We start from the raw sequence: 18,684 nt of genomic DNA on the forward strand, positions 1-18,684 counted from the left end.
CATTTCTTACTCCCTATTTCCTTCGGGGTTTGGTTATATATTTAGCCAATTTTTCACTCAATCATACCTTTGGGTATATTGCGAAGCATCTGGAAGCTCCAAGTATAGGTTTTTCTGTTTCTGGTTGAAGATCTTGTTGAGTTTTGGGGGAGATTTATCGGTATTGCTTCCTACCCCGCCATTACTCTGACGTCATCTTCCTAAATATTTTATATTGTTAAAAAATGTTTGACTTAGTAGCGGTAAGATGGTTCCCTAAAACTTGACTAATCTGTCTAAAGTAAGAATTTTCAAATATTAGGTTAAAAATATTCTTCTTCCACCCTAGCACACTGGAAAAGAGACTAAAAAAAAACACAACAGATTAACTAAAAGTATTTATTTAAGAGGTGGAATGGATAGCAATTACAAAAAGGCTGCCCTGCTCAAAATACTGTGTGCCCTGGCTGGGAATCAAACCCGGGACTCCTGTATACCAGGCCAACGCTCTACCACTGAGCCAACCGGCCAGGGCCTAGGAATGTCCTTGTTGATCAAGCTACCCAAAAGAAAATTATTTGGAGTAACCATGACAGATCAAGCAATTCAGTCTCATACTATTCATCACCAGAATGCTGCAACCCTGTGTAAACAGTTTCAACTTTCTTGGGAAGCAGCATGGCAGATTGGGAAATCCTGTCCAAGGGGTCCTATACTACAATCTGCCCCTTCACGTGGAATTTACCCTCAAGGACCCCTACCAGGACAATTTTGGTAAATGGATGTTACTCATATACCTTCATTTGGCAAACAGTCCTATGTCCACGTTACAGTGAATACTTATTCTGGATTTATAGTAACCTCTGTCAGAACAGGAGAGGCTGCTAAGCTTGTTATAGCTCATTGTCTGTATGCATTTTTCTATTATTGGATTTCCTAAACTGGTTAAACTGACAATGCTCCTGCATATGGAGCAAAAGCATTTACTGTATTTTGTCATTCTTACAATCTTTAAAGTTAAGGTATTATTAAAGTGTACCCAGCAAATATTTTAAGGCCAATTAAAAAAAAATTTAAAAGGGGGGAGTCATATCCTGGAACTCCTATGGGTCTATCACATCATGCTTTTTACTTAAAAAATTTTTTAAATTTCTTTTGAATGCTGATGAACAGGAGACGTCAAATCTTTTTCTCCTGCAAACTACTACCTTCTTTAATTGATCCAACTAATAACACTGATTCATCTTTTTCCAAATAGCTCCAGATTTATGGAATAGATTTATTTATATAGGCGGATGGGGATCCTCAAACCCCTCAACGAGATCTTCTGAGCATGGCCTTTAAGATACCAAGAGGCAGAAAAAGCCCAATAGAGATCAGGGGAACTACCAGCTTTTAGGATACACCCTTAAAGGCTCCAATGCCCCAAAGGGGTCTCATAGGATGTCATCTGGGTCCTGCTTCAATATTGGAAAGAAAGATCATTGAGCTAAAGCCTGCCAGACTTACATGCCTCTGCTGTGAGGAAACAGGGACACTGGAAGGTAGGCTTCTCCCTCACTCCTCTAAGGGAGGGATCAGTCTCTTTCAGCCCTGCTCCAGCCACCTATGACCTAACCTTGCCCAGAATGCTGGGGTTTGCCACTGAAGGCTGAAGGTGCTCAGGGCCATCGGCCCCATCTACGACACTGTGGACGAGCCTGGGGTATTTCTTCCAAGAAGCAGGTAAACTGATCTCATTTGCACAAGGGCCACTTAACTATGTCTTGCCTGAATAGTCAGGTTTTTTATTCTTCCCTCGAAGATCTCTGTTGTGGGTGTTGATAGTCCTATTTTTTTCTGCTTTGTTTAATATATAGTATTTTCTTTATTCCTCCTACCTCAATGCCCCACTCGTATTTCAGGCTGGGACCTACTCCTAATTTAGAGCTCTCTTTCCCTCTTTTGCCAACTTCTATTATGAATCTACCTTTGCCACCCAGCTTAGTGTATCACAAGGTTCTCTTTACCAAGCCATAGTCACAGAGCTCCAGTGAAAAGCAACCTGGTCTCACCTCTCCAGGCAGAGGAGAACAGAAGCTCCATATCCAAACATGCTGCAGATGGCTTTTCCAGTCTACCTGAATCATTACCAGCTAGAAACAGCGGTCATTGGGACTTGGACGTGAGCTGCAAAGTATAGAATTGTGACAATTCCAGTGCCATGCGGAATTTTTCTGGATGTGGATTTTTCCTGGACTCCTACTCCTTGTGATAGCTCCTAACAGACTGAACTGGGGTTGGGTTGCATTTTTCAGGGATTTGTCATGGTGTTGGGGCCAACTTGGACTTGGTGAACATGTTAAGGACACTACTCTTTTATGGATTCTTGCTGTATTGGCCAAGAGTTTGTTTAAAGGCTTTAATCACTGTAAAAAAAAAAAAAATAGAAGACTGGATAAAGAAGATGTGGCACAGGTACACCAAGGTGTACTATTCAGCCATAAGAAATGATGACATCGGATCACTTACAACAAAATGGTGGGATCCTGATAACATTTTATGGAGTGAAACAAGTAAATCAGAAAAAAACAAAAACTGCAGGATTCCATACATTGGTGGGACATAAAAACGAGACTAAATGACATGGACAAGAGTGTGGTGGTTATGGGGGGGAGGGAAGGAGGCTAGAGGGGGAGGGGCACAAAGAAAACTAGATAGAAGGTGACGGAGGACAATCTGACTTTGGGTGATGGGTATGCAACAGAATGGAATGACAAGATAACCTGGACATGTTTTGTTTGAATATATGTATCCTGATTTATTGATGTCACCCCATTAAAATAAAAATTTATTTATAAAAAAAACAAAAAAAAACCTGACTCTGAACTTCAGTTTTATTGTCTGTAAAATGAGTAATAGTAATATTCTCTGCCTCAAGGGCTGTTGTCATAGGGGTTAAATTAATTGCCATACAATATTTAGAATACTTGTTGGCTGCACATCAGTCCTCTTGAAGTATTCCCTATTGGTATTCCTGTTATTCTTCACTTTAAGATTTATGGGAACAAATATTTGACAATCTAAAGGTTAAAAAAAGATGATACAAACATTTTGGGCGTCAGTACAATGTTGCTCAGAGCTAAACATTTCAATATATTAGCTAACACAATATGTGTTCCTAATCTCAAAGACTTTACTTGAAACAACTATTTGGAAAAGACTCTCCATTGAAACAGACAGCAGCACTACAGGAATTATTTTGGCACCAGGAAGACGCGGCTCCGGGGACTGGGACTGGTGGGCTGGAGGCGGAGTCACAGGGCGGCGGCACCGCGGAGGCCCGGCGGCAGCGGCCCCGCCCGGACTCACCACGCCGCCTCTGCAGCCCCTGACGGCCACGTGGCACGAAAGGGAGGCGTGGGGGCGGCCCAGAAGCAAGCGGCCCCGCCTGGGAATCATGAAAACCCCTCACAAGCTGCGGCCTCGTGAAGAGAAACCTGACTGAGCCGCGGGGAGCAGGTGCCGTTCGGCGGATTCCGGGCCCTGCGACGCCGAAGCCGAGGTTTTCCATTTCCTGCCGCCTGCCCCGCAGCCTGGCGCGGGTGAGGAGCCCAGAAGCCTCCGCCCGGGCTCAGAGGTGTGGAGACCTCTGGGTCTCTCCGGCTGGGGAGCAGCAGCCGCTCCAAGGCCGAGTTTCTTATCAGAGAGAAATATAAACTGGTATGAAAATCGGTTCTGGCTCCTTCGGAGACGTTTATCTGGCGAACAACATCACCAATGGCGAAAAAGTGGCCGCGAAGCTGGGGTGTCAGAGGCACGCATCCCCAGTTGCGGCTGTACGATAGCAGAGTCTGTAAGACTCTTCAGGGTAGGATGGGCATCCCCCGCAAATGGTGGTAATGGCCAGGAAAGCGACCTCCCAGCCTGGAAGACCTCTTTAGTTTCTATCTAAGAAGGTTCACCATGAAAACTGTATTTATGTTTGCTGACCAGATGACCAGTAGAATTGAATCTATGCAGATAAAGAATTTTATACACAGAGACATTAAACCAGATAACTTCCTAATGGGCATTGGGTGTCACTGTAATGTTATTCTGTTGATTTTGGCTTGGCCTGAAAGTGCAGCGACAACAGGACAAGGCAACACATACCACACAGAGAAGATAAAAATCTCACTGGCATCGCCGGATATGCTAGCTTCAATGCAAATCTTGGTATTGAACAGAGTCGTTTAGATGACATGGAATCATTAGGATATATTTTGATAGATTTTAGCAGAACCAGCCTGACATGGCAAGGACTAATGGCTGCAACTAAGAAAGGAAAATATATGAAAAGATCAGTGAAAAGAAGATGTCCATTTCTGTTGAAGTTTTATGTATGGGGCTTGTTTCCTGCAGAATTCACCATATAAGCTTTTGTCAACTGCACTTTGAGGAAGCCTGGGATTACATGTATCTGAGGCAGTTATTCCGCATTCTTTTCAGGACCCTGAACCAACAGTGTGACTACACATTTGATTGGACAGTGTTAAAACAGAAAGCAGAGCAGAAGGCAGCCTCTTCCCTCTTCAAATGGGCAGGGGCAGCAGGCCCAAATCCCACAGGTTTCTAAGCTGAATTGAGGAACAAGAGCAGTGCAGATGATAGGAGCAGCATTTGTTTCTCCTCAAATATAAAAACTTTAGTTCCTGTGTATACTAGTTAGTGGTTGTGGACAACCATTTACTTGGTGTAAAGAACTTAATTTCAATATAAATTGACTCTGGACAGCCTTGGTGATGCTGTGTCCCGACTTGTAGCCACTGTAATTTTGAATAGTAACTGAGATAGTGAAATATAATGTCCAGTTTTCTATTGCATTTTTTCAAGTGGAAAGAACTGAATGGTTGACACACATGAATTAGTGGAGAAATTGTGCATATGCCAAATTTCTGTTAAAAAGCTTTTACTTTGAACTATACTGCTTTGAGATCTCATTTCAGAACAGCATAAACAGTCTTCAGCCACAGTTGTGATGGTTTTAAAGGCACACAATTGTGCATTCTTAGTGTTTATACATCCCTGGAGTTTGCAAGTTGTCCACTTCAGACATTCTGAAAATGGTTGGCTTTTTGTTTGCAAGCCAGCTGCTATGGTAGCAACCAGAGATCCCAGTGTTGGAGCCTATGAAAGACTGCCTCCTTACCTGTGCTAGAAATAACAGCATCAAAAGTGAAGACTTAAGGAAAATTTATTGACTACTAGATTATCCTTAGGACTCTGCATTAACTCTGTGCTGTTCTTGATATTTAAAAAAAAATATCATAGAAATTTAGTTAACATCGTAAAACTGAACATGTACTTAGATAGTGTAACCTCAAGAGACGTTTAGCCATTGTTATATATACCATTCATTAAGTTTCATGTTGATTTCTTCTTTGTAGTTGGCTACTTTCATCTGGTTGAGTTCCTGTCAGCTCCTACTGTTTACTGCTGAATCTGCAAAATACTGTGCTGTGGTGGAGACAATGACAACTCAGAGACCACAAATCTGCCAATATCTTAATCTTAGACTTTTTACCTCCAGATAAAATAAATTTCTGTAACTTAAGCTACTCAGCCTTAGAATTTTCTTATGCCCATCTTAGCAAACTAATACATATATAATATATAATTATACATATATGTGTATATATTCATATGGATATGTATATAAACATGTACCAATTATATATATCTTAATATAGAATATACAAGTATTCTATTTAAAGTTATATGTTAGTTTAAATTGATAACATATCTATGTCTATATTATCTATACTTCTAAATGTTCCAACAGGATGAATTCCCTTGGTAGAGATGATACTAAGGTCAATATAACTTATTTGCATAAGCAAGCAAGTTTATTATGTTTCTATATCTGAAAAAACTGTGGATTTTAAAAAATAGCATGCAGAGATCATTCTTTATGGATAGCTTTTGGGAATGTATAATTCTACTTTCCTATCAAGCAAATTGCCTTCTTTAGCCAAGAGCATTTTTAAAAGTGCTGACAACACACTTATATAATTGCCTGCAACATAACAACCTTAATGAGAAATTTCTATCTGTGTTTTGATCTTCCCACAGCATGATGGCTGCCTTTTTCCCAGTACTGTATCAGTCATTTTGCTCATGTATGCTGATAAGAGCACGCTGTCAACTTCCACACTGTTGGACCTATTATATTTGACATAACTGATCATGGGCCCTCACATTCTTATATAGCATATGTTATTGCCTTAAGGCTTTTGTTCACTCATGTAGTATATAGTATCTTATTGTATATATTGTCAAGCATTTTCCTATTCATTTTAAACATATTATTAAGACTCATAATTAAGAGGATTTAATTCTTGAAAGGTGGCTCCAGAATTGTTGGCTTTAAGGTATATTTTAGTTGACATTGTTATGTTATTGTGTTGACGACATGTGATGTTATGTGATTTTATTTTCCATCTCTCACAAAGTAATTTAAAATTAAAGTATCTGAGCCTGACCAGGCAGTGGTACAATGGATAGAGCATCAGCCTGGGATGCTGAGGATCCTGGTTCAAAACCCCGAGGTCGCTGGCTTGAGTATGGGCTCATCCAGCTCAATTATGGGCTCACCAGCTTAAGTGCAGGCTCACCTGCTTGAGTGTGGGGTCGCAGGCTTGAACATGGGATCATAGACATGACCCATGGTCACTGTCTTGAGCCCAAAGGTCACTGGCTTGAAGCCCAGGGTCACTGACTTGAGCCCAAGGTTGCTGGCTTGAGCAAGGGGTCACTGGCTTGTCTGGAGCTCCCAGGTCAAGGTATATATGAGAAAACAATCAATGAGCAACTATGGTACCACAACTACGAGTTGCTGCTTCTCATTTCTAACCCTTCTTGTTTGTCCCTCTCTCTCTCAAAACAACAACAACCAAAAAAAAAACAAAAACCCCATTAAGTATCTGAGTGTAATTTAGAAAGTGAAATTGTGAATGTCCATCCTTATAATTCTCACTTTCATATGAAATATATTTATTTCACAGCTATAAAGGCATTTTGATTCATATATTTAGTGACAGCAAGAAACTTCACTGGGCCCTGGCCAGTTGGCTCAGTGATAGAGCGTCGGCCTGGCGTGCAGAAGTCCCGGGTTCGATTCCCGGCCAGGGCACACAGGAGAGGCGCCCATCTGCTTCTCCACCCCTCCCCCTCTCCTTCCTCTCTGTCTCTCTCTTCCCCTCCCGCAGCAAGGCTCCATTGGAGCAAAGATGGCCCAGGCGCTGGGGATGGCTCCTTGGCCTCTGCCCCAGGCACTAGAGTGGCTCTGGTAGCGACAGAGCTACGCCCCGGAGGGGCAAAGCATCGCCACGTGGTGGGCAGAGCGTCGCCCCCTGGTGGGCGTGCCGGGTGGATCCTGGTCGGGCGCATGCGGGAGTCTGTCTGACTGTCTATCCCCGTTTCTAGCTTCAGAAAAAAGAAACTTCACTGGATCCTACTATAGTTCAGGTTGAAAACATTTTGATACTTCTTTTAAAGGCTTACAAAAGTGACATATTAAAATAACATATTTAGATATCATATATAGTAATAAATTAAAAATCAAAATGGATCTACCAGGTATTATCCTTGTTGTACATAAGAAGTTACTGAAAGACTAAAGTTAGCTTATCCACGAATCTGAACTAGATGTCAGAATGAGGGTGTGAACCATGTCTGACGCCCAAATCCACTCTCTTACATACTATGCTATACCAACACAAAACTCTTACTAAAATAATTGTGAATGAATTCTAACTGGGTTCTGCTCCTGAAGAATTATTATTTTAAGATTGATGTTATTCAATAAACCAGGTGTTTCAAATATAAGGTCTGCCGGAAAGTTCTGTCCATTTTTGGAATAAAACAAAATACAAATTTTTCTTACCATCAATAAACTTTATTAAATAATATAATTGCCATTATTATTTATTAATTATTTCTTGCCAGCATGAGGGTAATTTGTATATCCCATTTTTGAAAAATGTTTTATCTTTTGATGCAAAAAATTGAACCAGTGCTTGTTTGATATCTTCTTCATTTTTGAATTTTTTGCCCTTCAAAAAATTTTGTAAGGACAAAAACAAGTGATAGTCGGAGGGTGCTAAGTCCAGGGAATATGGTGGATGCGACAGACATGCTTCTGTAGCATTTCTTCCTTGTTGAAATTCGTAAAAATTAAAGTGGCATAAATGAACTTTATCAGTAGCCATGGGTACACTATCGCTTCACACATAAGACTAACGTGAATCAACTTTGTTTTAGTTAATTTGCTACATCGATATGTATACATTAAGTGATAAAAATAGAGAGGCACACATAAGCCAAATAAACATGTGCTTACGTGTCGAAACTTGTTGTGAAAGAAATGGACAGAACTTTCTGGTAGACCTTATAGTTATGTAAATTAATGCAGCTGATTGATCATGTGATTAAAATGGTTGGGTAAGCCCTATTATAATAAAAAAATAGATATTTTATTTGATAGTAAAATTAATAATTGGTCCATGTACAAAAATAACATTAAAAAAGTGAAAATAGAATGGAAGAGATAGTCTCAATACATATATCCAATAAAAGACATCAATATATTTAGACTTATATAAAAAACTTCTACAAATCAGTAAGAAAAATACAGCCTAAAAAAGAAATGGGTATCAGTCTTCTATAGGAACTTGAAAAAAGAGGATATTCAAGTGGACAATGGGCATTTTAAAATGTACAAAACATCAGGAAATGCAAAATAGAAGCACAATAAAATAAGTGTGCACACTACTGAATTACTAAAAATAAAATGATTGAAAATAGGTATATATAAGGATGTAGAAGAATGTAATTAAGAATTTTTCTGAGTATAAAATCAGAAAGCAAAAACCTAATATGCTATTTACGAAGCTCATCTTTCAGACAAGGTGTGGTGTGGCTGAATATGTTAATACTTGGAAAAGCTTTCTCAATAAATCTTCACATATGAGAGTTCAATATAGCGTAGGCCTGATCCAATAATTTTCAACACATGCCAATATTATCTCTACCTGTAACAGTTTTGAGTAACTGTGGAATAATCAACTTTAATTTGAATGTTTTTCTCTTACATGTTAAATTTTTCACCTAGTGAGATTGATGTGACACTCAGAACATTTGCAATAATGACAGACAACAGCAATTTTACCATACCAGCACCCTTTGTGGTATGAGTTAATCATCTAAGACCGTGTTTTTAACTTTTTTCTCCCTGTGGCTAAGAAACGTGTAGAGAGTACACACGTAAAATGAAATAGGGTGTGCAGATCTGGTTGTAAAAATAGTTTGGGGAGCATGTAAACCCTGGTAGCCTTTCCAGCTCCCTCAACAGGGATGATCGTAGCCACACAATGCTTAATTCTACCCTCCAGGTGATTGAGGGGAAATAATGTTTAATTGTCTGAATTACTAATGCACTGAAACACTGATCTGTACCACTTTTTTCAAACATTGTTTCTTTAGGAGAAGAAAATTTTCCAGAACCTTCAGGAAAATTGTCTGCACATCTCAGCTGGTAAACACTTATCAAAGACACTAAACGATTCATCTTACAAAAAAAATAATTATAAATTAGCATTATAAATGAGAAGTTTCATCTCTATAACTTAAAAATAATGTTTACGGTTATCAAAATAAAACCATACAATTTATTACTTCTTTTTCAATTTTTGATCCTCAGTCTCTGATTCATAAATTTCCAGTTTGCCTATGCAAAGCCAGTTTCAGGCAACAAAAAAAGCATCAACCTGCTTCTGATTTTATGTGAGATTTTTGCAGCACCTGGCTTCAGCTTTGTCAGGCATATGTTAGGTATGTGCTGAGCAGGTTGTTTGAACCCCACATCTTTATTTCTTCACCAAAAATGAGAGTTATGTTAAATGCCCTTCCCCAGATGTAACTCCTGGAACCTGTGAAAGTTACCTAAAATAGCAGATCTGATTAAAGTAAAAATTCTGAAATGGAGCAATTACCCTGGATTATCTGAAAGGCCCTAAATGTAGTCACGGTGTCTTTATAAGAGGAAGATAGAGTGATATTTGATATAGAAGAGGAAAAGACAATGTGACCATGGGTGGATGGATGTAGCCACAAGCCAAGGAATGCCAGAGTTACAAGAAGCTAGAAGAGTCCAGAAAGAGCTTCTTCCCTGGAGCCTCTGGAGAGAGCATGGCCCTGTGACACTGTATTTTGGCCCAATAATGCTGATTTCAGACTTCTGATCTCCAGAGAAAATTAATCTGTTTTTCAAAGCCACCAACTTTGTGATAATTCATTACAGTAGCCATAAGAAATACCGGACATTTCCAGCTTTAAAACTCAGCATAGTCAGAACTCAAACATAGTCCTCTTTTCTCACTTGACATACGCAGCCCCACTGAGCCTATCCATTCTCATAGTTTTATATGCCTTCTGATTTCTGATGGCTCCCTGACTGATTGATCTGAGCTTCAGATTCACAAATTCAGCTGCAAGATTCATAGCTCCTTTTGAGTACTTAATAGCAACTGAAATTGAAACTGTGCAGAAAAGACCATACTTTTCTAGTTATACACTCCCTTTCTCAATTGTTCTTTTTCCAGCATTCTCTATCTTAGTAAATGGTGCCATCATCTACCAAGTTGTTCCAACCAGAAATAGGGCTATATTTAATCATTCTTTTCCTTCACACACCAGGTTGGATCTATCATCTAATTTTGTACATTATGTCTCAAATATATTTTATAATGTCTCTCCATTTCTGTGACTACAGCTGTCTTTAGCCTGGACAGCCTCCTAGGTGGTCTTCTTGACTGCAAACTTGCCTGAATTCATTCATTCTCCACATGGCCACCAGTTTGATCTTTAGAAACATTCTAATTTATTCTAAATATTTTTATAGATAAAACCCACAACTATCTAACCTCTTCCTGTTTATCTTATCTCAAACCTTCCATCACAGTCGCTATGAATTCTCAAACCTTCCCTCAATTTCTCTAACACAGCAAGTTTTTCCTGCTTCAAGGTCTTTAATTGACATTCTTTTTCTGCATGGAATGTTTCTCCAACCTCACCCCCAGCTATTTTCCAGGAATGTCTTTTTATTCTGGTGTCAACTTACATTTAATCTCTTTAGAGAAATAGAGGAATCTTCCCTGATGACTCAATGCAAAAAATAAAAATAAAAAAAAATAGGTCTCCCCAGTTGGTCTCTATCAGGGCACGCTGTTTTCTTTCCAGTGCATTTCAGAACTTGTTTCGTGATGTTATTCGTGTTCTTATTACTTACCTGTTTCCCTTATTACTTGTAGGTCCTGTGAGAGTAGAACCTCATTAGTCTTTGTTGATGTTTTGTTTTTATTATGTTTTGCTTTTCATCTTTATTAAAGTTTTACATGTTGTTGGGCAGATAAAATGTATTATGCTCACTTTGTTAAAGATAACACGAGGAGGCCGTTGCCCAGGTGATATTAATGTGTGTTGGGGTGGGCTAAAGGCAGGTAGAATCCTTGTAGCCTGAGGCTTGGTTTTGGGATTAAGCCTTTCCTACCCTTTTTGATGTAGGGCGGTACAATCCAATCATGCCTCAGAAAGTGACTTTGTATTAGAGACTTCCCTATTATGTATATTGGATTAAGGGTTTGGATTTCTACACTATAAAATGGAGGCAGAACGGGACTTGGCGCTTGGTTCCTGAGGTTAGCATGAGAGAGCGGAGAGAGTAGAGCCAGCAGCTAAAGGAGGCCACGTGGAGGAGGCCAGGAGAAGCAGCCAAGATGGCGGAGTGCTGAGTGAGATGCCAGTTTGTGTAGAGTTTGTATCTGGGATAAGGAAGGAGATGTGGAACTGAGGAGAAGAAGGCTGGTGAGCTAGAAACCTTTGATTCTAGGAAACTCGGATAAGTCAGTGGCTTTGTGAGCACTGAGTGTGACTGGGTTTTGGAGCCCAGTGTGTATTTTTACTTGCCCGCCGGGTGCAAGGTAGGATTAAAGGTTATGGCCCACCAGTTTTTGGCTCCATGGTTTCTTTACCGACTGTCCGAATCCAATGCGAACCTGCATGGGCCAGAAGGCAGCTGTGATGGCGGCCCTGATAGCCCTGGCTTCTGGCTTTACACATGTGCAGAAGTTTATAAAAGACAAATAAATATATAAGCTTGGTAACAATGAAAAAGCATGACCATGGCCCCTTTTACCACATTCCCCCCACCCCATAGGTGCTTTTAATTAGTTAATATTGACCACTGAGGTACTTATTTCCATGGTTCTCAAGACCATGTTTGTATTCCTACTTCTTAATATTTTAGTTTTAGGAATTATTAGAACACTGTTACTGTGGAAGATGAGCACTTAACTTTTGTCCTCTATGTTCTCAGACAGATACTCATCCAACTATCAAGCATCTCAGGAACAGCCATGTCATCTGCTTGATTATATTAATATTTTATTTTTACTTTATTATGATCATGCAAATAATTATCAAAGATAAGTTTTCTCTAGAATCAAAAATCATCTTTGTTTGCTTAGTTTTCTCTATAGTCATCATTAACTAAACCCCGAATCCTTTGTCATTGTTTAAATATTTTCTTAAATTACCAGATTCACGAATCATTCTGTCAGTTTTTCCTCACTTCAATCTGGTTTCATTATCTCAGCCGGATTCACAGTTGTCATCCAGGGACTCTTTTTACTTTCATGTTTGGGATTCCCTTCATGTCTTTCCAAACAATCTATTCCACTTTTACCTGTTTCTTGTTTTACTTCTTTGTTTCAATGGGTCAGCTTCTTCAGCTTTCTTAGAAAGTACAAGAGCCATAATTTTTTGCTATCCTGTATAACAATCCAAACCCTTTATTAAGTGTAGATTGATTTCAAATTCTCAATTTAAAATAATTTTCTTTCAGCCATCCTAGCAAATTATCTAGACCTTGTTAGATTTTTCATGTGACTATGGAGAAATTCAAAGTCATTTTGACACTTTATCCTTTGTTACTCTCCCTCCTTTTTGTGTTTTCTTATATCCTCTGGAAGCTTATACAAATTTCTTTCCGTTTTGTAATATTCTGAATATTCATTATGCATCTAGGTTTGAGTTTACTTATATCCTTTAATTTGAGAACTCCATGAAAGGAAGGGAAGAAAAAGTAGGAACAAATAGGTATATCTGTATTTGAGTTGACAAAATTGAGGTAATTTCTGGTATTTATTTTTGTAATAAAGTAAGGTCTTCTACTGAGGCCCACAAGAATTTTTGGAAAGTTTTTCAGTTCTATTGAGGAGAACAGAAAAGAGTTCTTATCAGACAAGTGCATTCTTATCCCTAAATGAGGAAATGGGATTCTTTTTTTTAACCAAGGGCCCAAAATTTGAGAACTTGTTGCTAATTTGAGACAATAAGAACTAAGTTACAGGTATTTTCATATTTAATAGTGATGTGTTAGATACCTCTTTAGGTCATGTACAGTAGGTAAAAAAGAAATTAGTTTTGAACACAGCTCAATACCTCTCCACGTTATGCCCCTTTGAAGTTTCAAGATTTAAAGATGAATGAACAGCCATGTCTTTGAAGAAAGCTGGTAAAGTACTGAAGCATTTTCTCCTCTTTTCCCCTTTACTCCCCAAGGAATAGAGGACCACATAATTACTTGTTACCATGAGTTTCTGAGTAAGTGTCAAGAAGACTCTTCAGAGTGTTTGGCCTGTATGACCCAGAACTTTGGGGAGGTACTGCGTCAGTGCTGTCCATATCTGGAAAACAAAAAGTAAAAATTATGGATAACTAGCTTCTCTGACCTCAGGGTGAGTAGAGTTGGCTTTATTGGCAAAAAGAAACAAAAACTACATCTAGATGTGACCATTAAAAATTCCTTCAGGTTGGACCTTGTTTCCTTTCAGTCTGACCCCCATCTTTTTTTTTCTTCTAACATGATTGTAAATGCTGGCATCAAAAGATGCTCTAGGCTTCCTTTTATTATTTTTGCCATGGCTCTGGAATCACAGCTTCTCCAAGGGGTTCTGGTTTCTTTATTGGAAAAATGTATTAAAAAACCAAGACCTAGATGCTGGATGCTCTCTTTGATAATGAACTAGTCATTTCTTCTAGACACTTTCAGTGTTTAGACCAGGAATGTATGAATATACACTAAACCCTTACTCACACACATGCACTTACATTGATTTATATATCTGTTTTAGGTATATATTTTAATTAGTTCCTACTAATAGCAATATCATAACAGGGTCCATTCCCCTTTTGCTTATTTGAAATCTCCTTTTCTTTCTTTTTTTTTTTTTACAGAGGCAGAGATAGACAGGGACAGACAGACAGGAACGGAGAGAGATGAGAAGCATCAATCATCAGTTTCTCGTTGCGTGTTGCGACTTCTTAGTTGTTCATTGATTGCTTTCTCACATGTGCCTTGACCGCAGGCCTTCAGCAGACGGAGTAACCCCCTGCTGGAGCCAGCGACCTTGGGTCTAAGCTGGTGAGCTCTTTGCTCAAGCCAGATGAGCCCGTGCTCAAGCTGGCGACCTCGGGGTCTCGAACCTGGGTCCTTCCGCATCCCAGTCCGACACTCTATCCACTGCGCCACCACCTGGTCAGGCTGTAATATCCTTTTCTGACAGTGAAAAACTTACTTTAAGGGGCTTTCCCATGCCTTGGCCAGGTAGCTCAGTTGGATAGAGTGTTATCCTGAGACGACAAGGTTGCAGGCTCAATCACTGATCAGGGCACATACAAGAAACAACCAATGAATGCATAAATAAGTGAAACAACAAGTCAATATATATCTCTCTCTCTTTAAAATTAATAACACTGGAGAAAAAAAAATTTGTTGCAACTACAAAAACACTTGTTCTTACCTAATTCAAGTGTGCTGACCTCAAATCTGACATTAATTTTTCTCTGTAAGCTACAGTTTTTTTGCAATTCAAGATTTTAGGTTTTCATCTTATTGTAAAATTTTCAACATTTAGTTTAACATAATGAAGTAGAATGTCTTCTTGGGCATCATCTTTGTGAAAATATAATAATTTATATAATGTAGTAAATACACTAATACACTAAAAGACATGATTGCATCAGAATTTGTCTACAATTTCAAAATAGAACATATTAAAACACTTATTTTAATCATAAAATTTGCGCAAAACTTATTTAAATTCTATTCATGCAAAAAATAGAATTTTGCATTTGTAGCTCTTGCATTCATATACCTGTTGAGGACAATCTCGTTTGATGCTCAGGCAGTAGTCTGTTCATCACTAACAGCTCTAAGATTTTCAGGAAACTTATCAAGGTGACTGTTCAGGAAGTGAATCTTAACACTCATGTTACATCCAATGTCATAGAAAGCCAACAGCATTCTTTGAACCAGAAGTTCATAGTTTTCTGCTTTTTTGTTGCCAAGGAAGTTCTTTGTAACTGCCACAAGGACTGCCATGCTGCTTTCTCCTCCTTATTTATCTTCCTGGAAAATTCTTTGTCACGTATGAGGGTTCGAATTTGAGGTCCATCGAATACACCTGCTTTTATCTTCTCAAAAGACAAGGCAGGAAAAGCAGAAATAAATTGTTGAAAGCATTTGCTTTCTCTACTTAAAGCCTGAACAAACTGCTTCATTAAGCCAAGTTTGATGTAAAGTAGGGGGAAAATGATCCTGTCTTGATTAACTACAGGTTCATTCACAATATTTTGCATCCCTACTTCCAGAGCTTCATGTTTTGGCCACCCCTTCTGTATCCAGTGTTTCTCCCAACCTCGGCTGTCCCACAAACACAGAAAGCAAGGATACTTCGTGAAACTTCTCTGTTGTCCTAGCAGGAAATTTATCATTTTAAGATCCACACTAATTATCCAGTTATGCTCCTCATACTTCAGAAAGTCAATGACAATTTTTATGTCATTATAATCTTCTCACAGATGAGTTGAATAACCAATTGGAACCACTGCATAAACATTACCATTGTGTAGGAGAACACATTTCAGACTCTGTTTAGAGCTGTCAAGAAATAGCCACCATTCTGTTGGACTGTAAGTGGTAACACCTAGCTGGCTGAGAAGACTACTAATACATGACAGTAAACAAAGTGTTTGTCTTCAGGAAAAAAAGTCCACAAAAATTTGTGCATGCTTCCTGAAATGGGATACTTTAGCTGACCGGTGAAGTACATTCTTTTCTTGAAGCCTGGAGGCTAATAACTCAGCTGCTTTCTTTGATAGGCCCAAATCTCTTACTAAGTCATTCAATTTGGGTTAGCTAAACTTCTGAGGGTTTAATGACTGCTTGGCATCAGAAGAAGACCCTTCAAATTCTACAACCATTTTCTTATGCATCTTATCAAAATATACTTGATCACCATGTTCACTTTCTTCATCCTTAGAAGAAATAAAACCATTGAAAACTGGAACCAGGAGTGTCTCAGAGTGTGGGATAGGTTGTATTGCTGAAGGAATATTAGGATATGCAATCATATGCCATTTTTTCTTGCTCATACCCTTTGTATGGATCAGAGAGAAATAACAGTCACTGCTGTGGTTCTTAGGTTCACACCAATCCATGGGAATACCAAAAGGCATACCTTTGTGTTTTCCTTTTGTCCAGTCACAAAGCATTTCCTGACAATTATGACACACAATATGAGGAGCCCAATTCTTGTCTTGATCTCCAAAGGGAACTTGAAAATAGGCAATATATGCACGTGTCACAAATGATGAAATATTGCGCCTTTGACATTGAAGTGTGTAACAGCCACATATATAACAGAAAGTGTCAGGACTATTCTTACATTTACGCCTACTCAAAGAGGCCATAATTCAATCTTAAAACAAAATAAGAGGGTGTTTTTATCAGATAATAACTTTTTACATTTAAAAACAACTACAATTAGTAAAAGTGATGTTTGTAAAACATTAATTGCCTTGTGGTTATATTCAATTCAAGAGTCGTTGCCCTTTAACTCCAATTTAAAAACCAATGGATGCCATTAACTAACAAAAAGAAATTAAAATTGCATAAAAACTAGAACATGCATCAAAAAACGAATTTCAGATTTGGAATCAGCGATGTAGAAATATATAGAAACAGTTTTAAAACCTCATCCAACAGAAAATGAAAAAAAAAATTGTTCCCCAGTGTAATAATAAAGGTTTTCTCTTTGTCAACCAATGGTCATTGATGCCAATTCAAATGCCAACAGGAATCCTTAATTTGGGGTGAGATGAAGAAGGAAACTTTTATTTAGTGCAAAACAGCTTGATGGTAATACAAAATGGCTGTAAAAACAGCACAGCTGTGGAACAGCTCAATAGAGCTATAGCCTGACTGCTGTGAGAATATCAGGGTTCGGAGGCTGTCCCGAAACTATCAGGCCAGATCCCTCTTCAGCTAGACAGGTCCACTCTATGGTGGTTGGCTATACTCTGGGGAGCCTAGGAACAGCAGTCTTCAACCTTGGTGGAAAGTGCATTCTAGGCCCTGGCCGGTTGGCTCAGTGGTAGAGCGTCAGCCTGGCGTGCAGAAGTCCCAGGTTTGATTCCCGGCCAGGGCACACAGGAGAGGCGCCCATCTGCTTCTCCACCCCTCCCCCTCTCCTTCCTGTCTGTCTCTCTCTTCCCCTCCCACAGCCGAGGTTCTATTGGAGCGAGGATGGCCCGGGCGCTGGGGATGGCTCCTTGGCCTCTGCCCCAGGCACTGGAGTGGCTCTGGTCGCAACAGAGCGATGCCCCGGAGGGGCAGAGCATCGCCCCCTGGTGGGCAGAGCGTCACCCCCTGGTGGGCGTGCCGGGCGGATCCCGGTCGGGCGCATGCAGGAGTCTGTCTGACTGTCTCTCCCCGTTTCCAGCTTCAGAAAAATACAAAAAAAGAAGGAAAGAAAGAAAGAAAGAAAGAAAGAAAGAAAGAAAGAAAGAAAGAAAGAAAGAAAGAAAGAAAGAAAGAAAGTGCATTCTTCTAGCCAGAAGAGAGCTGGCTTGGCAGAAGTTCATGGCCCTCGTCTCTGATTGGTCAGAATACAGCCACTCTGATAGGCTATAGCTGTGCAGCTCCAATTGGATGGGGAAAGCCTCAATCCTACTGGTTGAAATAAGAAATTCCTCATAAGGGCTGGCTCAGATGGAATAGTACAGTAGAATGTTTAGTGTGGAGGCTTCTCTGCGAAATGCAATTTGCAAGAGAGGCCCATGTGCAGAAATGGATGGTAGGTTCTGCTTTTTGTTTGTTTTTGTTTGTTTGTTTGTTTGAGCCCAGTTAGCTACTAGAAGCCCTTCTTATCCCTTAGGGTTCACACCTTACATGGTGAATAGTGTTATTTTGATGGGTTACAAACCCTGTATCATTAGTCTTGATTACTCTGCTCTTACTGTTGTATACTCTTTGAGGTCATTGGCCTGATTTCCTTGACTTAAAAGCCCCTGTTCTATTATAAAACTAGTTATTTGCTCTACAGGTGCTTTACCTGTGTTCTTAGCTTTGCTAGCTCAACTCCAATGTCACCTCCTCTAATGGGACCAGACCATTAGAAAAAGTGGCACTCTCCATATATCTCTATCATATTGTACTGGTGAATTCATTTTTTGCACTCAACAATAATTCAAATTACCTTTTTATATAGGTTTACTTGTTTATAACTGTCTCCTCAATTGGAATGTCAGTGTCATGAGGGAAGGGCCCCTTTCCTTTACAGC

General features: G+C 39.3%; 1 pseudogene; it reads left to right on the forward strand.

Annotated features, from left to right (window-relative positions):
- Positions 1 to 657: 657 nt before the first annotated feature.
- On the forward strand, positions 658 to 4,586 carry LOC136406512 (casein kinase I pseudogene; annotated as a pseudogene).
- Positions 4,587 to 18,684: the final 14,098 nt, after the last annotated feature.

Source organism: Saccopteryx leptura, chromosome 5 (genome assembly GCF_036850995.1).
Source record: "Saccopteryx leptura isolate mSacLep1 chromosome 5, mSacLep1_pri_phased_curated, whole genome shotgun sequence".
Lineage (NCBI taxonomy): Eukaryota > Metazoa > Chordata > Mammalia > Chiroptera > Emballonuridae > Saccopteryx > Saccopteryx leptura.